Genomic DNA, 26,216 nt, shown 5'->3' with positions numbered 1-26,216 from the left:
TAACAAAGTTACAGGTATTCAAAGCCAAGGCAACTTGTCAGTTTGGTGACTGACACTCATTCCTTTGACCCATTTAAAATTATTCTCAGGTAAATGAGAAAAAGGAGAAGAATGAGAAGCACCCTCCAAGCTTTGTGTGCAAAGAACTACTCATTTCATCTTCAGAAGTAGGAAGATTCAATCATGCAAGTTTTCCACAATATGGAGAAAGCCTGTTTCAGGAAACATGGAGTTCTGGTGAATAAGAAGCAGCTGCCACAGGAGGAAATGTGTCTGATCACAGGGCTATGAGCAGAGTGCATGGTGTGATCGTGCAAACAGGAAGGCTTCTCTGCTCTTTGTTAGGCAAATATGAGTAAGGGCGGGTTTAGGCGGTTTTTACTGGAAAGTACCCAACCAACTTCAGCAGAAATCAAGAACAAACAGCTCAACGGTTGGCAGATGTATCAGGAACATTAAGCCAGGGTGGTTTTATAACCACATTGGGTTGTCCTATAACCAAGGACAATTAAGATGGCGTTGGTTATGTCTAGTTTTATTCATATTTCTTTATAAGGTATTTTTATTTGCTACTTTTTGTTTTGTCATAGGAGATAGCATAACTGCAAAATAAAATTGCCCTTTCAATGTAGTCAGAACCACGGGCCTCTTCAGGCCTGTATCAGTGTCATGAATTTGGACCACAGGTTGTTACAGCAGCAGCATAGTTTTCTAAAAATATACTTAAACTTTATTCTTTGAAAATGTCATATATTAGATACAATGCATTTGGATCATAGTCTTCCCCTCCAACTCTCCTATTTCTGTCTCCTATGCCCTCCCAGTTCCCCATCTTCCTCAGAACTGCATCTCTGAAGAAAACTGACCCTCCTCCTCCTGGCACCACTGCCATTAGCTCCCCAGTGAGGGGTGGGAACTCATGAGTCCCTCTCCCATCCAATCCCCAGGTATTTCTTCAATTATGTTTGATTCCCCGTCCTCCAGATACCTTAGCAGGTTTCTCTACATTTTGATCAGGAATGGGCAAAGTTGATCTCCATCGCTCTCTGCTAACCACACGCAAGTGCTCTGAGCAGACTCTCAATGAGGTGCACCTTAAACAAACCTGTGAAGAATGTCAAAAGTAATTTTACTTTCTTTCTCTGGCTTCATTCCCACTCTCAGTACTCCCGAGTTCCCACAATGAAATCCTGAGACTGCATTACTCATCCTTTCCACAAAAATTGCACACATTGGAATTTCCCCATCTGTCCCACCCCCAACCTTGGCCCACAACCTCTTACACAACAGACAGCATTTGAACAAATACCATCCCAATGGCAAAACATGTTTGATTTTTCTTGAGATTGATTCCTTTTGTCATAGCTTTCAATGTGAGTGTGTGTGTGTGTGTGTGTGTGTGTGTGTGTGTGTGTGTGCACGAGAGTGTATGTGTGTGTGTGTGGTATGTTGGTGTGTGTGTTGAGTAGCTTGATGGGTTTGACACAATTGTGGAAGTCGTTGTGTGGAGGTTGCACATGGTATACAGAGAGCAGTTTTGCTAAACCACTCAGAAAGTAACATCTCTATTTCACTTCTTTCTGTTGAGGAAAGCAGAAGTTTCTGAAAAACAGCTACTGCTGAGCTGAGTTGCGGTTGGAGGTGCTGGAAATGTTGCAGCTTTATCTCTCACTAACTGCAGGATGGTAGTACTCTGGTCTCCAGCAGTCTCCACAGTCCTTTATGTCCAACTGACCCCAGTCCCCATTGTCAGCATTTTGTTTAAACTCTGCCCCCAAGTTACCTGGCAATAGCCAGGTGTGCCTGACTCACTATAAAAAGGACTGTTTGCCCCCTCCTCCTCCCCCTCTCTCTCTTGTTCTTGCCTTCTTGCTCCCTCTGTCCTCTCTCCCCTTCCCCCCCTCTCCTCATTCCCCTCCCTTCTTTCTCTGCATGCTCATGGCCAGCCTCTACTCCTCTTCTCTCTCTCTCTCTCTCTCTCTCTCTCTCTCTCTCTCTCTCTCTCTCTCTCTCTCTCTCCCTTTCTCTGTCCCTACTACCCTTTCAACTCCCTTCCCCATGCCTCTCAGAGGGAAGGGATGCCTCAACATGGGCCCTCAGAGGCACCCTCTTCCACATACCTGACTACACATCCACCAAACGTATTCCTTCTGTCTAATCTTTTTTTTAAATAAACACAACTCCCATTCCTTTCTTCAGGTCCCTATTTATTGGTGGTGCAGCCGGAGGGTCAGCACTTGGTGGAGGAAGAGGAGAGATCAAATGTTTCTCAGTTTATTTCTTACCACAGCCTGGTAAGAGTAGAGAAAAAGGTATTGACACAAAGAAAATGACTTCACTGAAAAATCAAAAATTAATCAAACAAACAAAAAACCCTTCTCAATATAAAAAATGAGGACTTTTCCACATGACATGTTGGGATGCAGGGTGGGTAGGTAAAGGGTGCTGAGCAGGTTAGCAGTCATATTATACTTTTCCTTCCTTTGTCTCTGTCCAGAAGACTGAAATGGACTCAGACTTCGTGCAGATTCAGGAGGGGCTTACAAAGCACACCAGATTTTCTGGGCCTTGTGAATACAGAGAAAGATTTGGCAGTCAACATGATAATCCCCTAGTTGGGGCCTGTCTTTTAGAGTTTAGCCTTCAGGCAAAGGTTAGAACAGTTCAAGGATTGGGAAGGACACTACTTCAGAACACTGCCAAGGACAACTTTCCAAACTGATGACACTGACAAACTGTCAGCCTGTCTACATTCTCTGACTCTTTTCCTTTGTGGAGGACCAGCCAAACTTCATTGCCATGCAGAAATTTAACCAATGTGCCAGGAAGACCAATCAACAACAGGATCCAGTGACCTCAAGTTCATGTTTCAGATTCCAACATGGCTTTAGCCTTAAGTAGGGGCAGAATTAGGGAACCAGAAGGTTCTCTCAAACAGCAGGACTTCTTCAAACCACCTGGAAGAACAGGAACTGATATAATGATATCCTATAGCACAGTCAGATGACAGCACTTAGTCAGGAAGCCCTCTGGGTCCTGCACGAAATGTTCCTCAAACAGTAGGACTTCTTGAAACCACCTAGAACAGGAACTGAGATAATGATCTGCTATAGCACTGTCAGACGACAGCACTCAGTCAGGAAGCCCTCTGAGCCCTGCACAAATTGTTCCTCAACTTAAACTCAAGCTGATGTCAGTTGTCTAAAAGACTGGATTAATTTCTGTATTCCTCACATGGGCATTTTGCATTTGGATTAAACCCTACAATTCCGTTATTACTCTTGTTTGGAGCGTGTTAGAACCTCAGAGTTCAGTTACAGTACTCGGTCCAGGCCTCCTGTTACAAGATGCCCCATGAATTCCAATGCTAGAGTCCCAGATGACACAACATGTACTTGCCCATGCCTATTAGTAATAGTGATTTCCACGAGCTCTGACTAAACCAATCAGGGATTCCAGAAACTGGCCACAGCCAGAAGAGAGTCTTAAGAGATTTTCCTGCAGAGAAGAACAAAGCAAGAGTCATCATACCCATCACTTAAAACACCTCCTCGTGGTTGATTTTGGTTGGAAATTTAACACAGTCTAGAATCAACTTGCAAAGGGAGTTTCCATGAGGGATTATCTAGATATGGATGGTATATGGGTGTATCACTGAGGGGAAAACAATCCTCCCACTGTAGGAGACATTGTTGGGCATTTTGAACTGTCTGAGAGGGAAGGAATTACACTGAGCATTCATGTGTACATGCATTGTGATCAGCTGCTTTAAAGGTTCCCTGTCTTCACTTCCTTTCAGTGATGGACTGGGATGGTTTGAATGAGAAATGGCCCTCATAGGCTCATGTATATGAACACTTGTGTCCCTAGTTGGTGGTGATGTTTAGGGGAGGTTGGGGAACCTTTAGGAGATGTGACCTTGCTGCAGGTAGTACACACCTGGTGGTGGGTGGGCTTTAAGAGTTTTTAGCCAATGAATGGAGGAGACCAAACGAATCAGTCAAGGAGACATACTAACGCACATGTTTCCCCAAAATAGTATGGGGCATGAATATCCATAAGATTATCAAACATTGGGCCTGGAAAAATACTCTCTGATCTTCAAGGAAAATATGGACGCCCTTCTCAATATTAGAGTGAAAATTGTACCAATGGAAGAAAGGGGAAAAAAGGCAAGAAGCACAGTAAAAACTTCACTGCTTCTTATGCCAAGAATTATCTGTTCTGTAGATAACAACAGACTAAGCAAAAGTCCTGAAACAAAGGTATCTGAGGTGACTCACTGGGCTCTGCTGCCAGGGCTGCTGACCTGTGTTTCATTCCTGGGCCTCAAATTTGTCCCAATCTGAAAAGTTGACATCTAATCTATGTATTTACACACACACACACACACACACACACACACACACACACACACACACAGAGCAGTGACATTTCAAGCATGTATATGTTGAAAACTGGAGGTACTACTCACCTTGAGAACGAAGCATCAGATGCAAGGTGCTAGGAGCAAGAAAGTGGCCTTACTAGTCCGCGAGGCCATTCCCACAGGACAGGGAAATGTTGCTGTTGCTTCAGTTGTGCCATACAGGCAGATATCAATGTGTAGCTTAAAGTTCAGGAAGAGGGCTTCAAATCCCCCAATTCTTCTCTCCTCCCCCTCGGAGCAAAGATCAAAGAGGGACAAGGGGCTGGAGGGATGGTTCAGCAGTTAAGAACTCTTGCTGCCCTTTAACCTGAAAGATTTATTTCCTCTTCAGGCAGTTCACAAGCATGTTTCCCCAGCATTCAGTGCCCTCTGCTGAGCATTGGTGCACCTGCAGGCAGGCACACAGGAAGCTCCTCCCGTCCTCTCCCTTCCGCTTCCTCCCTTCGGCTCACCCAGGAATATAAACAAAAATATAACTTTAAAAGAACCCGAAGGTTCATCGGTCAAAAATAACACTGTGAAGAGTCCTATTTAAAATAAAAAACACCGCGATTGTACTGCTGCTCCCGGATCCCTAAGAGCAAATTCTTTTTCTTTCATATGAAACGGCTAAGCCTCATCCAACAGCATCGCTAATAACTAAAAGGAAACACAAAGTAAGGATGGAACCCGTGGGCATCCCTGCTCCTCAAATAGCTCTGAAACACCTCCGGCAGGTAGTCTCACTGTACCGAATCTGGAGAACGAAACTTCTGGACCTCACTAGTCAGGTGGAGTAGGCTCCATCTCTGTTTTCTACCCGGCTGGGCGGGGCGGGGCGGGGCGGGGCTGGGTTAAGCACGCACTTTTAGTAAAGCACAGGGGTGCCTGTCACAAGTCCTATCCTGTGAAGTGTGTATGGTAAGCCTCCAATTAAAACAGAATCACTGCAGCTGCGGGATTCTGTAAGAAAACAGCCGTGTTAAAAGCAATAGAAATAGAACTATTTCTAGCAGATGGGTCACAAAGTCTATCTGTTCCCACCTCTCTGCCATTCTTGCATTAGCATCTGTGTCTGCATGACTTAGAGGTCATTGTGAACTCGATATCTCTGACTGCTGATGTTCATGCTTAACGATAAATGTAGTTCAAATATTATTAGGTTTTTTAATCTCAGCCTGAGCCCGGACAGAAGACACCCAAACATCATGGTTCCACGTGGAGAAATTTAATGAGAGAAGAGTAGAAGAAGAGAGGAAAGGCAGACGGCCATGGGCACGTGCAGGGGGGAATGGGAGCAAGAATAGAGAAAAACAAAGAGCAAGAGGGGTAAGAGAGGGTAATAGAAAGAGAAGGGGGCAAACAGCCCCTTATATAGTCAGTTACAGCTGGCTGTTGCCAGGCAACTGTGGGGCGGAGCATACCTGGCTGTTCACAGGTAGCTGACAGGGTGGATCTTAGACAGAATACCAACAAATATGTGTGGTGGTGCAGGTTCAGACAACAGATAAGAGCGTTAAGACTTAGAGAGTGTTAGAAATGACATTACATATTAGTTTACATGGCAGATGACTTCACTAGCAAACTGGAAAATATCAGAGATGGGCAAATGTGTAATTCAGAACCAGAAAATCAACAGAGATGTTAAAGAAGGGGACTGTATTTCTGTATTCTCATAGAGTTAGTGTAAATTCATGGCCCACAGAACTCTAACACTGGATTCCACTCTTGCTTTATGAACTACTGCAACCCCTTGGGTGTGGCTAGAGTATGAGGTAGAGTTACTTTCACAAATATACTACTTTTCAGATAAAGATCAGTTGACTCCTTCCCTCACGTTTGTTATGAAATACTATTATGTATTCAAACAATAGAATATGTTGATATACTTGGAGTATCTCCATTGTGCCTATTTTCCCCAGTATTGATACCAATTGTAACATAAACATCAAACATGAAAACTTTGTCACTCATAGATAGGTTGTTTCTCATAAAAAAAATAAACAACAAAAACAAAAACGAAGACAGGTTCTGGAGATGCTAAAAATGATTTAGCATTTGTCATACAAGCTTGTGTTCCTACTGTTTCCCTCTCATACTTTCTACTCTTCTGATTGTGTTATAACTGTCTTCTTCCTCCTGCTTCTTCCTTTCCCTCTCTTTCTTCTTCTGTCACTCAAGCACAGACTAACTTCAAAGTTAAACTATTCCTGCATCCCCCTACTTATTTCTGAATTAGACAGAGTGACACCATCTTAGTTCCCTTTCTATTGCTGAGATAAGACACAGGACCAACTTATATAAGAAAGGGTTTATTTGAAACCCTTATGGTTTCAAAGGGTGTCTTAGTTATTTTTCTATTGCTTTGAAAAGACACCATGACCAATGCAACATATAAAATGAAGCATTTAATTAGGAGCTCATTTACAGCTTCAGAGTGCTAGCCCATTATCATCATGATGGACAGCATGGAAACAGGAAGGCAGGTATAGCTCTGGAGCAGTAGCTGAGGGCTTACATCTGACCTACAAGTAAAAGGCAGAGAGGGAAAGGAGGAGGAGGAGGAGGAGGAGGAGGAGGAGGAGGAGAGAGGAGGAGGAGGAGAGAGAGAGAGAGAGAGAGAACTAGGAATCATATGGGCTTTTGAAACCTCAAATTCTGCCCTGAGTGATATACCATCTCCAACATGGCCACTCCCCCTAATCCTTCCCAAACAGTTTCATCAACTGCACACCCAAGTATTCAAATATATGAGCATATGGGACTACTAAATTTCAAACAGTCGCCATATCTGAGAGTTCAATGTACTAGTATTACATGTATGCATGTATGTATGTATGTATGCATGCATGTATGCATCCTTTATCTATTGTTTAGTTATCTTGTGTCCATGTATCTATCAGCTGTATCAGTTTTCTGTCTAGGAAGTGACTCCTTTCTTTTACACAGTTTGTGAGATTCAACCTTGTGAGCTGAGTTGAGCATTAGTATTAATTTCTGGAGTAACTCTAGGTCCCTCTTCTTTCAATGGGCATGCTAATTACTGTTATTTTCATGAAGTGCAGTGGGCATTTTTATGCATGTACACTGGTAAATATAACCACTGCCATTTTACTTGTTTCCTAAGAAAAAGACCCAAGAGTAGAATTTGTGAGCTGAGAATGCTTTGGTGTGACTTTTCCTGGCTAGTATTAAACTACCCTTTCAAATACTTATGCACCCCTTTTCTCCTCAAGCCCAGGATGGGCTGCCATTCCAGTTGTTTTGCGGTCTCACTGGCGTTTAAGTGTTCAGTTATGTTAAAATTTGCCAATCTGTATATATTCAGGGCTCTCAAAGTGTGAGTTAAGTTTGGCATGTTGGATCATAAATAAAGACAGTCATCTTTTTATACCCGTTCCAGTCATAGGGTATCTTCTTTTCTGAAAGGCCTTCAAGAGCTTTTGTTCACTTTTGCTAGTGAGCTTTATGGTTCTTATGTTTTGTTGGTGTTTTTAATACTTGGATGCTAGTCAGATGTCCACATGTTGTCTAATTTGGGTTGTAAACTTTATTGAGCTAGGAGACACTCAGGAAATCGGTATGTCCAGTAAGGTGCTTCTGGAGACAATTGGTGTATGGCTCAGCAAGCTGAAGGGAAGAAGTCTCTTCTGGAGAGCTGAAGGAACCCACCTGAGTAGTTTACCAACAGCAAATAAACATTACAAGCAGGTGGGTTCTAGTGCTAACCTGGCAGAAGGAACAACCTATTTATAAGAACTGTAAATTCTGTCCATAATCATTGCACAAAACACTTGAGTTTGGATGTTGACAGAACAGTAACTTAGAGTATTGTTATAGGGCACAGAAGGGGATTTATGACTTGGAGAGTAACATCTAGGTAAAAAACAGCATAATTTTTTTCCTCCAAAACTGTCAGTTTCATGTTAGTCAAAGCATATTTGTGAAAAAAATCCAAATCCAGATTATTTCAGTGCTGAGGAGGCAGAGGCAGAGGCAGGAGGATCTCCGTGAGTCTGTGGCCAGCCTGGCCTACATGCCTACATAGCAAGTTTTGGTACCACCAGAGGCAACCTGTAAAAGAAAAGAGATCCCCAAGGTTGACATTTTCAGTAATCTTGGCAGTGATTCATGGAGTAGTATTGTATGCTGGAGAACAGCAGTGGTGGACTTAGGCCTGTGTGACCTAGTTTCTCTTTCTTTCTCTCTCTCTCTCTCTCTCTCTCTCTCTCTCTCTCTCTCTCTCTCTCTCTCTGCAACTATCTGAGGAAACAACTAACATTTATATATATATTGGCTTTTCAAACTTAAGTTAGAAGTTTTGAATATGTATCCCACTTCTTCAAGGAGGCTAATGTTTAATATGCACATTCTTACACATTATCCTAAATCTATTGTTTTAGACATTTGAGATTGGAACCAAGAACTTATTTGTTTGTTTGTTTGTTTGTTTGTTTTAGAATCTGTATATTTTTTAAAGCTTCCAGTGCAAGTTTGGAGCAAGACCTACAACAGTCTTTGGTTTTGGCTTCAGGTTGATCCCTGCAGCTCATCTCATTGCCTCGTTGCACATTCAAATGCCAGGAGTCACAGCACTTTATTTCATTGATGGCAATCATCCTCAATATTTGGTAGCTTCAAAACGCATTGCCATATGCCACATTCTACAGCATACCAAGGCCACAAATCCAGAACGTCATGTTAATAGATTCTTACCTCTGATGTAACCACAGTCCTGAAATAACTTACTTCTACTTTCATTCCAGAAAGTCATAGTTTATCTGCAGCTGTGTTGCATTAGCATCAACACAACGAAATGAAAGATACTTTTCATCTATGTGGTTCAGGTTCACGGTCCAAGTCCCGGAGAGTCCTTGGCTGTGCACTGTTAGGCTTTGGTCTGTTGCTGCTATGTATTCAAATGCCAAATACTGCCCACCACCCCCCCCCAGGATCTGATTGCAGTCCCACCAGCACATTTTCATGTACACCAAATAATGTTGTATAAACTTTGCTTGTCTATCTTCTCTGAGAAAGGTTAAATAAAAGTAGCTACAGACAATTACTGAAGGGAATACAGATAGGCAACATTTCAGTTATTGGACTGGGGGTCGCAGGTAGGGACCAGGAGCAGAGAGAAGAGGAGAAGGAGAAAGGCGAGGGAGCAAGTAGGAGGTCTCCATTTAATGTGTACCAGGAGCATTATACCCAGTAAAGTGCCCTCTGTGTACAGACTGATAGAACAAAAACAACCCCAGTGAGACTCAGACAGCAAGTGCTTGAGAGCACAGCTGAGAAGTAGACAGTCTAGTATAGAAAATAGATTAGGGCTACCCCAGTAATTGAGCTAAGGCTGGTTAAATAAATCTAGGAGGACCCAGTCTCAATTAATGGGGGCTGGCTGCTCAGATTAAGAACGAGTAGAGTAATTAGATACCATTTTAAATGACTAGAACACTGCCTCCAATGATCAGGCAAAGGTAAGATCAGGGACTATGTGGACAACAGATGCTCTCTCCCATTTTGCAGACCAGGTCAGAGTTTTTTTTTTGAGAAGGGTTTCCTTTCTGCAAGCTTCTAGAAATGCATGCTTTGATTTGGAATTGGGATTGTCTAGAATATGCTGCCTGGTTGGTGACTCAGTGTGTGAGAGATCTCGGGGGTTCAGGTTAGTTGAGACTTCTGGTCTTCCTGTGGGGTCACCCTCTTCCTCAGCTTCCTTGTCATCTTTATTTTCCTTAAGGTCAATCAGAATGATTAACAGAGAATGCAAACATGGCTGAGGTCATTCATATTTGACTACAGAACACCCAGGGTGCGATTCCCAGGACCCTTCTGAGGGATCCTGAGCATCTGTAACTCCAATTCCCAGGGGTTTTAAATGCCCCCTATTGACCTGTATGTATGTGGACCACATGTGTATAAACAACTTGCACTAGGTATCAAGTGAACTTCCTCACGTGCACACACCCGATGTCTTTAACTCATTTTCATTTTTGTTCTCCAGGTTGCTATATTCCGCTTTCTGCTTCTCCATCCCCTCCAACCACCTGACAATTATTGGTCTCCAAGTGGAGGTACTGTTGAATTCCCTTGGCTCCTGATCTTTCTTCACATGTGATTCTTCTGTTATTGTTCCTACCTCTCAAGCGGGCAGACTGTGCTCTATACACTTTTGTGCATGCTACTCTGAACAATTAAGGGTCGTGCAAAATTTCGAACCAATCAGGGAGGCACAGGAAGTAGATGATAGAAATCTAGATACACCACAGTGTGACTACAAAACCGATGCCGCTGACAAGGAGCTGGCTGCGGTCGCCTTGCCATCCTGCCTTTCCTTGGTGTAAAAAACACTTTAGAAATTTGAGCAGGGCTCTTGGTTAATGGGCCAAATGTGTCTAGAATTTGGGTTACAGAGTGATTGTTCTATGCATTCTCAACTTAAAGTTTTTGTTTGTCTTTTTGAGACAAGGTGTTGCTAGTAGCCCTTCCCGCTTTGAGCCATGATTTCTCTTGTCTCAGACTCCCACCCTGGAACTGTAGATGTGTACCTCCAGGTCTGCCTTCTGGTTCATGGTTTTGCATCTTTCTCTTTTCCCCTCTGTTGGAGCACAAATAATATTCCTGACTCTATTAAAAAAAAAAACTGGTCTAGCCCTGTATTATGCAAGTGTGTAAGTGATATCCTCCCTCTCCATTTTTCCCCCTCCCTACCTTCTTCCCCCCTCTTTCCTTTCCTTTATCCAGTGTTTCACTTTGTGGCCCAGGCTGGCCTGAAACTTGTTATGTGAAACAAGCTAGCCTGAAATGCCAGGAGATCTGCCCGCCTAAGCCTTCAGCTAACATTGAGTATCAAGGTATGTCTTACTGTAGAATCTGAAGCAAAGACATCCATTCTCACTACTGTTTTCAAACTAGACTGGAAGTCTCAGCTCATTGTGAAGAAGAGAAGTCCTGGCTTCATATAAGAATAAAAGAAAAGTTATGTGGACTGGAAAAGAATGAATTAAAGAATTTCTTCTTAAATTTTGAGGTTGTTAGAAAGAAGAAAATGTTAGTATTTATTCTTTTATTAAGTAGTTTCTTGTACCAGATGGTATGACTGTCCAGGTAGACCACCTTAAAATGATTTCCCAAAACTAGAAAGAAAGAATTCCAAATGTGCAAGGATCAAGGTTAGTGTTAAGAAGTTAATTTTTTTGCATATTATTGATAAACAATTAGAGTTTAATATTTATAAGTGTAATTTACAATAGCACCAAACATTAAAAATACTTAGACATAAATATATATGTCTAAATATGGGAAACTACAAACTCCTAAAGAGATGTCAAATGATTCCAATTTTGCCTATGGTCTAGAGTCTTAAATAAACCTCTCAGATCATTTTAAAGACTTTGAAAAACTGAGTTTTAAGTATGTAGACACAGCTAGAATAATCACCACAATTTTTAGAAAGAAGAAAAAAGTTTGCGATTCATAAAGAATATCTTTAATGTCCTAATCGAGAATATTTAAAACAGTGAGACCAGAACATGCTGAACCATAGGCATACTGTCATCCCAGCACTAGTGAGGTATAGATATGAGGATAATTTCTCGTTCAAGGTAAACTTTGCCTACATATGTAGCTCAAGGCTAATTTGGGTTACACAAGTTCCTGTTCCAAAGTAAAAAAATAAAACAACCAGAAAAGGAGAGACAGATGCATAAATAAACGGAATAGAAAATGCTCTCCCCAATAACACCTCATCGACATCATTGATTCATCCTTTTAGTAAAGCACAACAGCAAAATGTGTGTATGCACACACAGACATGTGTGTGGTAAATAGTGCTAAAATGTTAAATTTCAATGTATAAAAATTTTAAAGAGCTCTTAAAAATTCTGCAATTTAACCAAAAATATTTTTAAAGAAAAAACTAATTCTGAAAGTGCAGAATTATAAAACTCTCCAAAAGCAAATAGCAGGGATGACTTATATAACCTGATTTGGTAGACAGGTTTTATATACAATGCCCAAAGTTCAATCCGTGAAAGAGAGAGAGGAAAAAAAGTTGGGTTTATCTGAATTACAAAACCACGGCTGTACAAGACAGTATGAAGAGATAGAAAACACATTTTGCAACCTACAGCTTTGTACATATTTTCAAAATACAAACAATAAAACGTGTGTTCAAATGTTGAAACAACTTAGAGTTCTACACGGTAGGGAAAGATAAGAATTCAACTGACACCTGAGCCTATACTCCAAATAGATCCAGCAAAGGAGATGCGTAGTAGACAGTTAGCACAGAAGCATGCTGGGCATTTCCTGTCACTGAGGAAAGGCAAGTGAAAGCACTGAGATGTCAGCAGATGCCTATGAGAATGCTATTAAAGTAGTTCTCGAAATCAAGTCGTGACGTATTGGGGGTCGTCACTCATGGCCGGTAGAGAAAGGAAGAGCCACTCTGAAAACTAGTTTAACACTTTTGTATAAAGCTAGACAGTCTGGGGTATGATCCTGGAAGTTTTTTTTTTTTTTTTAAAACAATTCCCTCAAACACAGCGGGTAGAAGAACTTTATGGTCAATATACCTGACAAATGCTACCTAGCAGTGATCTCATTGTTAAAGCAACAACGATGTTTATGCGGATTATCTGCGCCCTCTAGAGGACACGATGAGAACGACAACTCACCTTTTCGGTGTTCGTCCAAAATTCTGTAACCTAAGTATAACCGTGAGAAAAATATGAGACTGTTTCAACTTGGTAACTTTCTGTAAAATATCATATGAGCACTTTTCAAAACCTTTAAAATAGTCAAAAATGAAGACGGGGTAAGAACTTGTCAGAGCTAAGAGTAGACAATGGGAGTCCTTAAGTGCAAGGAGTAGGTGCAGTCTGAACGAGGGGTAATTATAAATAAACACCAATAGTGTCATTAATTGTGGCAAATTTATCATAAAAATGGCATGTCCACTTTTCCTGCACTTGTCTGGCTGTCTGTCTTTACAAGGAAAAAAAACCCAAATAATACGGAAACCTTAGTGTTGGGTACAGGAGAACTTTCAGCATTTTTTTTTCTGCGTATCTAAAATCTGTGCTAAAAAAAAAATTGTGGTTTAAAGTACAAAGTCCCCTTTACTTCTACCATATGCTTTGTGGTTTTAAGCTGTATTTTGGTGCTACAACTTTATATACACTTTTGTTGTTGTTGTTTTTAGACGATGTCTCTGTTTCCTTCTCGTTCGGAAATGAGTTATTCTATTTATAGGATGGGTGGACAGATGCAGCACACTGAAAGAACAGCTGTAGAGAAGCCTAGAAAACGTTCCTGCCGCTGCCAACACAAGCGGACAAACAAAGGTAGGAATCTGGAGTCCCGACCTTGATGACTCTTATGGTTAGAATGTTAGCAGGGACATTGTTTGTTTTGCTTTGTTTTCTAGGACAGGATTTCTCTGTGTAGCCCTGACTTTCCTGGGACTCACAGAGACCTGTCTGCCTGCCTCTCTCCCTCCCCCCAAGTGCTAATTAACCATCCAGCATTAGTGGGGAATTTAATTCTACCTTCAGTGGTAATGTTTAGACTTTAATCACTTTTTTGTGCAGTAGAAACCCTTGTTGATCTCCTCTGCACTCAATCCAATGTCGACTCTGTTGCTTTGCCTTTCTCCCCGCCCACCATTAGTCAGCCGTGTGACCCTGGGTCAGTTAGCTAAACGTCAGTTGCTCTGTATTTTATTAGCTTTATCTTTACTGTCTTTATTTACACATTGAGGAATATGAAGTTGATAAGTTCAGACCTGTCTTAAGTTTTGGTAAGGAAAATGCTTCATATATTCGCAGGCTTTCAGAATTTGGGGAAAGACTTCATAGACAGTAGTCATTCAATAAATAACAACTGTGAGTGTGTTGGCCCTTGCCTTTCCTAAGGACTGCTCATTAGTGGAAAAGGAGGGAGGCAATCTCATTACTCCTTTGTTTTTTGAAAAATATTTACTCTTATTTTAGGTGTGTGAGTTTTTTTGTTATTGTTGTTTTGGATTTTTTGTTTTGTTTTGTTTTGTTTTTTTTGCCTGCATGTCTGTGCACCAAGTGTGCGAAGTGCCTACACAGGCCCGAAAGGGCACTGGATCCCCTCCCCTGGAACTAGGGTTACGGCTGCCACATGGATGCAGGGCACTGAATCTGGGTCCTCTGAAGGAGCAGCAAGTGCTCTTACCTACTGAGCCATCTCTGCGGACCCATTTTATTTTCCTTTAAAGTTTAAAACTTAGTGCAACAATTGCTTTGGGTCTTAAAACTTCTTTCTCATTTTCATTCATTCCCACATTGGTTTTCTTTCTTCCTTCTAGGAAAACCCTGCCCTGGTGATTGGGTGCAGAAACAAGGGAAATGCTACAAGTTTTACATTTTTAGGTTTAGACAAAAGAAGTCAGAGGCGTTTTTTTTTGTAGTGGACACTCAGCTGCTTTCCTCTGGGTCTCCTCAGGATTTCATTCAGAATAAAATGCATGAAGGGGTGTGCTTTTGCATTGGATTGCATATTACAGATCCACAGAAAACATGGACCTGGCTTGATAGCACACCTTTACACCCACAGTTGTGTTTGCTATTTGTGTATGACTGGGGAAATGTAAGACCTCCATAGATCACCCCCTACTGGTAGCTCTGGGGAACTTCAAGTGGTCAGATGATTGCAGGATGGAAGATACCAGTTATTATGTGAAGGTTCAAAAAATCTGTCTTAGAGAGCCACAGGATCCTAAAATAATGCATGGCCCTATTTAGAATTTCACTTAGTGAATAGTGCAAGGATTAGGGAGGGAAAATTATAATCAGTGTATCCTAGTTTACATTCTATTGCAGTGATAAACACCATGACCAAAAACAATTTGGGGAGGATAGGGTTTATTTAGGTTACACTTCTCAACCAGATCCATCCCTGAGAGAAACCAAGGGAGGAATTCAACCAAGGAAGGCAGGAACTTGGAGGCAGGAACTGAAGCAGTGGCCATGGAGAGATGACACTTACTGGCTTGTTCTCTGTGGCTTTGCTCAGCTACCTTTCTTATATACCCCACAACCACTTGCCGAGGGATGGCACCACCCACAGAGGGCTAGATCTTCTTCCATCAATTATTAATCAGGAAAAGGGTCCATGGACAGAGTCATGGGCCATTTCGATGCAGGCACCGCTTCTGTTGAGGTTTCTTTTTCCCTAGTGTATCAAGGTGACAAGATTAGCTACCACAGTCATGACACTGTGTTAACACGTATTTATCTAAGACAGATAAAGATTGGTCTCAACACTGTAGAACAAAGGTATAGGGGATGTTTCTTCACTTATCTTTACCCTCAGCCCTGTCTAGAGTTGGTATTTTCATCTTTAGCATGCTCACAATATACTTAAGACTGGGCTTATGTTTTAGTTGTCATTACCTTTAGAGTCAAGAAATCTTTTTCATAGCAACAAGAGAAGGTGTTTTATTTGCTAAATATGTATTTACTTACATGTGTGTGCATGTGTGTGCATGTGTGTGTGTGTGCATGTGTGCGTGTGTGTGTGTGTGTGTGTGTGTGTGTGTGTGTGTGTTTGCTCGAATGCATGCCACCTTTTAAGAGTTGTTTGTCCTATCTTGTTGAGGCAGGGTCTCCGTTATTGATTCTGTTATCATCCAGGGTAGCTGGCTCTGGTTTTGAAATGTTCATTCCCTGTCTGAACACCACAATATCTGAAGTCTCTGCCTTGGAGAAGAAAGAAAACACAAAACATCTGGGAGAGGTGTGGGTATTTGGGTTGGAGCCTTGCCCTCAGAGGAGTCACTAATGTGTTGTCTTTTCCTCTGCAGATTTCAAGTCACAGACTGGGTTGAAGAAGATGTCTGTGCCCTAATAACAAGGAAGGGTTTTTTTTTTCCCAAGAAGTGTTACATTCCCAATTACTGGATTTATCAAGATTCATCTACAGGGGACAATGTTTGGATGACCTTAGGTATTTCTCTTACTAGAAAAGAGTCAACTACTATGGAGATTTTTTTTTTCCCAGACAAGGTCTCACTATGTAGTCCTGGCTGTCCTGGAACTCATATAGACCAGGCTAGCCTCGAATTCAGAGGTCCTCCTGCCTCTGTCTCTAAAGTGTATTGTGACTCTGATAATATGTAAACATGTGTCTACAAACATAAACACCTAGTCAGTCTCGGCTGAGCCCTTAGGCCACCACTGTAACTGGCAAGGTACCTCATTATCTATTATTGACAGTAGTTACTTAAGAGGAAACTTTCAATACTCAGTACCTCCATGGACTTCTTGCAAAAGATCTCATCTTATTTTAAGAATAAAAAGAGACACCGTTAGATGACTCTCAAACTGTCTACCATTTAGTCTGCACAGCTGACTGCCTGTCACTTATTCCTGTGCATACTGTGAATAAAACCATCTCTCTCTTTTCGGACAAAATCAAATCTTCTAGTCTGTAGTTTAGACTTCAGCCTTTTAAACGTTTCCAAGGTGACCTCCTCTTTGACTTTCCCACTGCCCCTTTCTCTTATGACCAAACCCTCAAGAGCTACCAGAAAATGTTCCTGGGCTGCAGAGATGGCTCAGTGGTTAAGAGCTCTGACAATCTCCCAGAGGTCCCGAGTTCAAATCCCAGCAACCACATGGTGGCTCACAACCATCTGTAATGGGATCCAATGCGCTCTTCTTGTCTGTCTGAAGACAGCTACAGTGCATTTGTATAATTAAATAAATAATAAATAACTAAAAATAATTTAAAAAGAAATGTTCTGGGGGAAAAAAGAGAAAAAATGTTCCCATGACCGCAGGTGGTTTCTGGTTTGAGTTCGGCTTTTCCCACATCTTTTAAGAAAATGTTCCTGAAAAGTTTTTCTCAATACTTGTGCTTTCCAAGTTCCTTTTAAATCTGGCTCCTGCTTTACCTGTTTCAATACAATGTTCTCCTCAGACCATAGTGGCTGGCTCCCAGGGAAGTCGCACGATGGCTTTCTAGATCTTTGGAGCTCTCGACAACCTTAAATGGTACTAATCAACCCCTCATATTGGAACATTAGCCTGTTGTCTCTGAAATGCTTCCTTCTGTCTCTGCAGCCTTTTCTGCTCTCTTAAACACAGAGATTCCTCAGAGCTCTGCCTGAACACACGACTGTTGACACACGACTGTTGATCAAACTCATCTACTTCACACTGTCATCAATGTAAGCTGAGCCCATGGGGTCTACCACGCTTTTGTCCTCCCCACCCCTCAAGGTCAAAGGTCTTAGGAATTGGATTCATTTCGATTTAGCTGCATCAGCTTTGTGCCCACTTTATTGTTCTGGGATTTAAGGAGAGCCTTTGGTTCACTTCTACTTTTGTTTGCCAAAGGCACTGTCAGTGCTGCGATGATGCTGAGAATTAATTGCCGGGAGAGTCCACTCAGTACTGGGATGGTGGTGAGACACGAGTGACAGTCCACTCTCAGCACAGTTGCTCTCTAAGCCTCATATCAGGCTATGCTGCTCTCTCTGTTTGACTCAAAGACAAACAGTCCCTTGCTTTCCTGGCTTCACCTCATTGCCTCGTTACTTCCAAACTTTTACCTACAATGGAGCCACACCACGCTTTACTCACTTCCTATGACTCCTTACGGTGTCTCTGGCTCTTAACGTGATCACATTTGTTTGCCTCAGTTTAGCATTCTTCCTTCTTGTCTGTTTAACCCTATTGTTTTGTGTGTGTGTGTGTGTGCTGAGAATTGAACCCAGTGACTTGTGCATTCCAGGCAAGCATTCTGTCATCGAGCCTCACATCAGGCCCCTCTCCTTAACTCTATTGAGGTTGTTAAACACCACTTGGCAAGACTTGTTGCCCTGACCAGTTTCCACTTCAGCATAAATTGTGTGGATTTGCTGCATTTTTTTTTGAAGCTTCCTGTAGTCATTTTATGTTCACACCCCAAATGCTTTGTATCATACTCGCATAATTATGGTATTTCTAAAAGTGTCAAACCCGCTGTGGTTGCTCATCAGTGTGTGGAACCAGGCATCAGGCAGGCGACTGGTGATAAGGAGCCCCAGGGCAGGTCAGAGTGTGTGTGCAGCATGTTTTATGGTTTTCTTAGTCAGCTTCTACTGACTATGTACACACACTGGCTATGCTCCTGACTTGCGTAGGGAGAAACAAGCTAGAAGAGAGGGCGCAGTGAAGTCTCTGAACCAGACTGTTTCATGGGCGCATTAAAGGAAAAGGTTTATTGTAAATATGGAAGAGAACATAGCCAGAGGCATTTAGGAACATCCAAAGGAGCCATGGTTACTATGGTTACCACTTGGGGGCAGAGAGGAGCTGGGTAGACTAACAAGGGCCAATGGCCGGGATATCGCTAAAGATCACAGAGAAGGACAGGCAAGGTAAAACTTCTCCGGTTATAAAGAGAGGTGATAGCTGCAGAGTTGGGGGGAAGGGAGCCTGTGAACTGGAAAACTTTGGGAGTTTAGAGTAGAGGGGGGTGGGAGGTGAGAAGAGGCACGAGGTATTGTGGACTTTACTATGTGGATATGTGCCACATGGATACGTGCCAAGGAATACATCTACAGAGAGCCATAGGTTTCCTTTGCGGGAGGCTAGAGAAGACAGTGAAAGTGACACTCACTTCTCTGCAGACAGAAACTCATCTCACAGCCTTTGAGGTGTGCGAGCCTCTGCTCTGATTCAAGCAGGCACCAGTAATCCTATTGTTTATCCAACCAGCTTCGGGCCTCAGCTGAGCCCAGCCTTTCATCTTGGTCTGTGGGCCTCCCCGTTTTGCAGGTGTTGGAGGGTTCCCTATTGGAGTAATACAAGCCACCTTGTTAGAAAGAGGTAAACTCACAAAACAGGTTCCAGAGTTACTTTTTAATGATTTCTTTCTTTAAAGGAACTTGCTTTACAGTGACTGCCGTCAATTATCAACCACCTATGTCTCATGGTAAATAAATGGATATAAAATAGTTGGAGTGATAAGGACCTAAACAAGTGTTTTACACAATTTATTAAGAAGGTCCAAGAATATAAAATATAAAATATAAAAGTCTAAGATTCCTTCCCCTCGTGCAAATGCAAATCTAAGTACCCTATTCCTGAGGGTGGGATCTCCCTCTCTCCTGGTCTTGGGGCTCCCCTTCCCCAATTACCAGAGCCATGGGTCTCAAAGTTTCAAATGTATATATACCTAAGAAAAAATTTTCCCTAAACTCCTTAAGTTTACCTTCTCTCCATACTCTGTCTGTCCCAAGAGATTTCAAATCAGCAGCAGACTGCTCCGTCCCCAGCCGGCTCCAAATGTTCCCAGCAAATGTGCATCGTCCACAGCTCCAAAGTATCTAGCCCCAGGCACCCAGCCTCAAAGTCTGCTCCAACTACTGCCTGCTCCCTGGCACCAGGAGGTTCCACAGAGCCTGGTCGGCAAGTGGTACAGCCTGCTTTTCCACCCACAATAATCCAGTTTCCTTGCCTACTGTCCCCACAACAACAGTGCCCCAATGTCTGCAGAAATTAGTCCTAGAGGAAAGTTATGTCATCTCTTATCATTTATTTATTATCAACAAACAGGCTGGGACAGGACCGTAGGCTTCAAACCTGAGACAAAAAGACTGAGGTGCCTACTTAACATTTTTTTTAATCAATGGTACAGGTGGTTTAATATATTTTTCTTTACAATTTTTTTTTTCTGGTTAAAAACTGAGTGTTAAATTTAAACAGCTCAGTCAGAAATGTTTTGTTGCCAGAGCACTGGCAATACCAAGGGGTTTTGGCAGCTCCTAGTGCTTTCTTCTTTTGAGCAGAATTCACAGGCAGAGATTCAGTTCCTAGCTCAGGGTTCTCTCCCTATCACCGTCCCAGGTGAGCTTTCCAATTCCATAGAGAAGTTCTGAGTGTGACCCAAGACTGAACTATCCAAGTCCCCAGCTCAGCGCTACCTTCTTAAGGAAAACACAAGGAAAGCATTGCTCCAAATGGGAAGAAAATTTGCCTACTTAACATACTAAAGCAGACCTGATCAGCAGGCTTTCTTTCCTTGGTTCTTACCTGTCACCTGGCCCTCCTGGCTGTCCCTTCCCTAAACTTCTCCAGCCCAGAAGCTGGCCTTCCCATTCCCCCAGCTGCCCTTCCCTGTATACTCCAATTATTTTGGTTACTTGGCCTTTTTTAATATTATTTTTCCCTTTGTTTTTGTCTACTCTCTTTTGGGGCTCCTGGTACCTGGTTCCCCTATACTCCCACTCTTCCTTCCCACCTTCCCCTTCCCACGTGGCCCAGTTCAGTCTGGTCATGTCTTCTCTGGATTCTCCCAGATGTCCCTGCCTCTGCCTATGCTCTCCCACAGATCTAGAATAAAGTTCCTCTTCCAATAAACCTAGGGCCAGTCGTGTTTCTTTTAATTTTTATTCCTTTTTTATTCATCTGATGGCCAAATCCAGGACTGGCCATGTTCTTTTCCTTTTTATTTTTGTATTTACTTTTACTTCCTTCCTTCCTTCCTTCCTTCCTTCCTTCCTTCCTTTTCTTTCTTTCTTCTTCTTTCTTCCTTCCTTTCTCTCTCTCTCTTTCTTTCTTTCTTTCTTTCTTTCTTTCTTTCTTTCTTTCTTTCTTTCTTTCTTTCTTTCTTTCTTTCTTTCTTTCTTTCTTATTCACATGGTACTGAACCTGGGATTGGCAGAAGTAAGTTATTCCCTGTTGCAGTATTATAAAAAAAAGGGGGGGGGCACGACTGGTTTCCACTCGTAACCGCTCCATGCTGGGCCCCTGGTACTTTCAGACCTGAGTGATCGCTCACTGGCGTTCTGGCACCATAGGGTCGTATAGAATTAACATTAATTTATCTATCTCAGTGGTTAGTTCCAGTGTGGCACCATGCCACGTTAGCCTAGCTATCTTCTAGCCCCAGTGGTCTCTCCACTCCCATTGCTAGTCAGCCTGACCAGCCCTGGCCAGCAGGGAACTCTGGTCCCAGCTACCAGGTAATATCAAGACTCAACAAACTGTAACCCCACAACTGTATTTATATGTTAAATACTCAATCCTCAATATACCCACAGGATAAATTCACTGCCAATTAATAAAGATAGAAGCCGCCCACCTAGACAAGATAAAATTGACCCAGACCACCTGGATCGAAATCATCTTCCTCTGTCTTCTCCATCTTTTTTTTTTCTTTATTCTTTTTTTTTTTTTTTTTTTTGGAGCTGGGGACCGAATCCAGGGCCTTGCGCTTGCTAGGCAAGTGCTCTACCACTGAGCTAAATCCCCAACCCCCGTCTTCTCCATCTTGAATCCTCACCTTCCAAGACTTTTCCCTGTCTACCTTACCTTCTCAACCCAATGATAGGCTACACCTTATCCTGGACCCACCTTGTTGTATAATGACATCATCCTACACCTCCCCAAGAAATGTGGTTGCTCCAAGCCAAGCTGCTGGTCTGACTCTCCTAAGTTACAATGGGTCATTTGTTTCTGCTGGCTTCTGACACCCACAGATTATGATTCCAAGTTCTAGAGTCTTATTCTCCAGCTGCTCTTTTCCATTATCTACCTTCTTTCTAACTGCCGCTCCTGTGGGGGACAGTGGACCATGTCAGGCACCCAGGCACCCACCTGAGAAGGTAGGCAGCACCCTGCTCCCTACCAGATTCCTAGCCTGGAACACTTGCCATATTTCTCACATAGGAAACATGACCTGTGGTCATGTAGCCCAAAACAGTGTTCTCCATGCTAATGCAGTATCTAGAGGCCCTGGGGATTTATCCAATAAGCTTCCCTTCCTGAACATTCCTCCATGCAAAAGATATTTATTCTCCCATCCACCTTGAGAATTTGATATGCATCTATTTTCCATGATGAACAGTCAACCTACCGTATGTATAAACATGGACTGTCTCTTTGATCGAGAACTGCTGTGGGAAGCATGGAGAAGGCTTTGGTCTATAGAGCTGGGGCCTAAGTCTTCTCTAGAAGGTCTCTCTGTGCTTCTAGACAACTGTCCCTAGGCTAAGGACAATCACAAATGAGCTAAGCTGAGTCCTGCCCTGGGTCCATTGGCATCCTAGCCAGTGGGACCCCTACTCTGTTCCCAACTCTTCCAGACCCAGTGGTGGTGAATAGATTCCCCGGAGTCAAGGAACCCCAGCTTCTGCCTCCTACTCGCCCCCCAGCCCCGAGTTTCCCTAAAGTCCAGCACCTGAGAGCTGTGGTACAGGGAGAAGAAGTCAAGCATTCCCTGAGTTTCTCCTCCCTAGAGGTATGCAAAAACTCACACTCTTGTCTCTGGGCTCTGGCCTGATATGCTCTTCCATGTAGACTCCTCTGGTTCCTGCAGCCTGCTATGCCTCTGGCCCCTGCATCTACAGGGACATCTTGTTATTTCCTGCCCTCTCCCCCTTCTTCTCTACCGGCTTTCATCTCCCTCAGGAGCTGCAGTCCTACCTTGCTTCCTTCCACTTTTGGAGCTCCATAAATGTCTCTATGAATCCTTGTCACTGCTACTATGCCACCTTGGGTCACCTACTGCACCCTTGTGGCTCTCTCTGCTAATGGCATTTACTGGCTTCCTTCCCCAGGGTTCTCTCACCTTCCCCTGGGAAGTACAGCCTAACCTGCAGCCCCACTGCTCTGTTTCTTGCTCCAGCATGCAGTCCTGTAGCTACACCTCTCAGCTCTTTTGGAGCTTATAGGAACACCCATTTCCCTTCACTCAGTGTTCTGTTTTGTGACCCTTTCTCTCTTCCTCCATGGACTCAAATTTTATTATGTACAGCTTGGCCTCCGTACAGATCAATGGCCAAAACTTGATGCCCTGGATATGACAGTTCTGGTAGACTGTAACAACTTAGGTCACAAACAAAAGATCCCAAAGTTTCTTATCTCTAAGGCTCTACAACTGTCTGCTCTTAATTTTTTTTTTTATCACTATGTGCTCTGTTCTCAAAGAAGTCTCTTAAGATTATGCTGTAACCTTTCCATCAGGGTTTATAAATTCATTTTCGGTATGATTTAAAAATCTATAAAAATCTATCAAAATTCGACTTTAAACAAAAGACAAAATTAAAAGTCTATATATGTGATTCAAAAATATACTGTATATGTAATTTAGATTCAACTCTCAATTAGGAAAACAGGTGTTTTTAAATAGCAACCATGCGGCTTTCCTCCATCTTGGCTGATGATTTCATTAAGATGTAAGCAGCTACATGGCTGGCAGCCATCTTTACTAAGGTTACTTCATGCCATGACTTCTCCATCTTAAGATGACCACATGACATAAAGTAACAATTATAAAATGTCTCAGTCCTACTAAGTCTGTAATTTTTGCATCTCCTTTTAGAATAAGGAAAAACAGGTCTCTATAATATTTTAGATCGGTATGGATTATTTTATAATTTTAAGGTTATAAAGACTACTCAGATTAACAAAAGCTGACTTAGATATTTATACCTAACTACTGATGTCTTTACTAACTGTTTATAATCAAGCTTTTAAAAAATTTAGACAAGTAATAACATATGTTGATAAATAAGGTATATTTGATCATGAAGTTTCCAAAAAGTTCCTGGTAAGTTATTTGTCTAAGTTTCACTTAAACTATGACCTTCATTAAGAGTGGGAGTAGAGTTACTGGGTAAATGTGGGTTAAGTTCAACAGCAGAACAACCCCCTCTCCCAGAAGCCTTCAGGTTTACTAAGGGTGAATCTGAAATATCAAACATAAGCTGAAAACAAACAATATTTGTTTCAACTCTCATGTGTGAACATAGCTAGGAGAAGTGGAACACACTGTAATCCCAGCATGGGAGAAACTGAGGAAGAACAGTTGAGAATTAGAGGCAAGTGTGGGTTGCATAGAAATAGTCTACCTTAAAAAACAAAAATCCGTATTTATGAATGGCAGTAATTATTGTTCATGAAAATGTCACAAGCTTTTAATTCACTTTTAAAAAGAAAACAAACATTATGGGCTGGAGAAGATGGATCAGCACTTGAGAGTACTTGTTCTGACAGAGGACCTGAGTTTGGTTCATAGCACCTACATGCAAATCACAACAGCCCGATACTTCACTTCCAGGAGTCTAATACCTTCTATCGGCCTCTGTAGGCTACTGCACACACATAGTGCACATGCATACACTCAGGCACACATGCAAAGACAAACATGGACACACACACACACACACACTCTTTTAGGTCACCCAGTTTTCCAAATTAATATTTTTAATTAAGTAGTGATCTTTTTTTGTTAGGATGAGGGTCTATGAAGTCCTGTGGAACTAAAAGGCTCACCATGGGAAAACGGTCATGAGTAAATGAGACATTTGAAATGTACAGCATTCGAAAGTCCTTGTTCTAAAACGTTAGACTTTTGAAATGTGTGTCTGATACACAGTTGTATCATTAAAAATGGTTACCTCCCTAGCAGGGCCTGGGTGTATGGCATCAATTCTGGCTTTCATCTGAAACCATTATTGTGCTATTTCCTGTTCCCATTGACTGTAGTCCGTTCCTCCATTCGTTTTTATTACCACAAACCTGAATAAACTCTCTCTTCTGTAGGTTTCCTTGGTTGTGATGTTTTATCATGGCAATAGAAAAACAACTGATACACAGGGGTTCTGGGACCTGAGCTCATGTCCCTCCATGTGTGTGGAAAGCTGTTTTGCACACTGAGCCATTTCCCAGTCCCTGGTTCTTCTCTTTTCATTCTTCATTTATTATGTGGCTATATTTTCTCCTCGAGTCCTTATTTTTTCTGTCTCTTATTACCTTGGATACCTCACATATATATTATTTCTGTCCATGCATTTGAATTGTGTAATTTTACATTCTATTGCCTTTTCCTTAGCCACCAACCTTTCTAGGTCTTGCTAAAATTGAATCGTTATTTTCAGTATTTCAGTCAAACACTTTTTTTTCTGCCTCTCTGTCATTATTTTTCATGTAAACTCATGAGAGGCAGCTATTATTTGGGTTAAAATGGAGTGAAGAACCCTTCACTAGTAAGATTTAATTATGGTTTCAGAGGTCTGAACTGTGGAAAGGAGTTCTGGGTTTTTTCTTGAATTTTGTTGTTCAAAAGCTAGGTGATTACTCTTCTTTGAAGAGTAGCTGAGTCTTTCTGATGTACAGTTAGATACAAGATGCTTTGCGCAGGATGAAGTACGATGCTTCAGGTACTTTATTTCTAAGCATCCTCACTCCTACCTGAAGTCAGTGAGGGGGTTATTTCAATATTTACAAAAAATTGTATCAAGAGGGTTGGTATGGCCTGACCCACCTGTGCTCTGACCCTAAGAGGCACTGTTTCTAGAGTCTATATAGCTTGTATAAACACTGGCCTCTCCTGCATTAGGTAACAGGTCCCCTTTTCTACAGTTTCTACTGTAATTGTGAATTGTATAGACCAGCTGTAACTTCTGGGTATGAATGCTATGGTCTACCAGTTCTTTTGGGGTATTGAATACTGTAAAAGTGGCTGTGTGAGAGGCAGAAGGGCTCTGGCTTGTTCCCCAGAACAAGAAAAATAGAAACACTTTTGTTGGTAACGAGCCCAGTCATCCAGGCATGGTGTGGGACCAGTGGGAATTTTCTGTTTTTCAACTATATGTGATTTAACAGAATGTTCAGTATTAACATGAAGTATGTCATGGGCATGCATGTCAGAGCATGTGTGTGAAGATGAGACAATTCTGTGGAGTTGATTTCCTTCTTCCACCATTGCATGGGTTCTAGGGATCGAACTCCAGGCCTGTTCTAGCATTCCCACTCACTGAACCAGGGCTCTAGTCCAT

This window comes from Rattus rattus, chromosome 6, assembly GCF_011064425.1.
Source record: "Rattus rattus isolate New Zealand chromosome 6, Rrattus_CSIRO_v1, whole genome shotgun sequence".
Classification (NCBI taxonomy): Eukaryota; Metazoa; Chordata; class Mammalia; order Rodentia; family Muridae; genus Rattus; species Rattus rattus.
Note: the sequence above shows the minus strand (reverse complement) of the source record.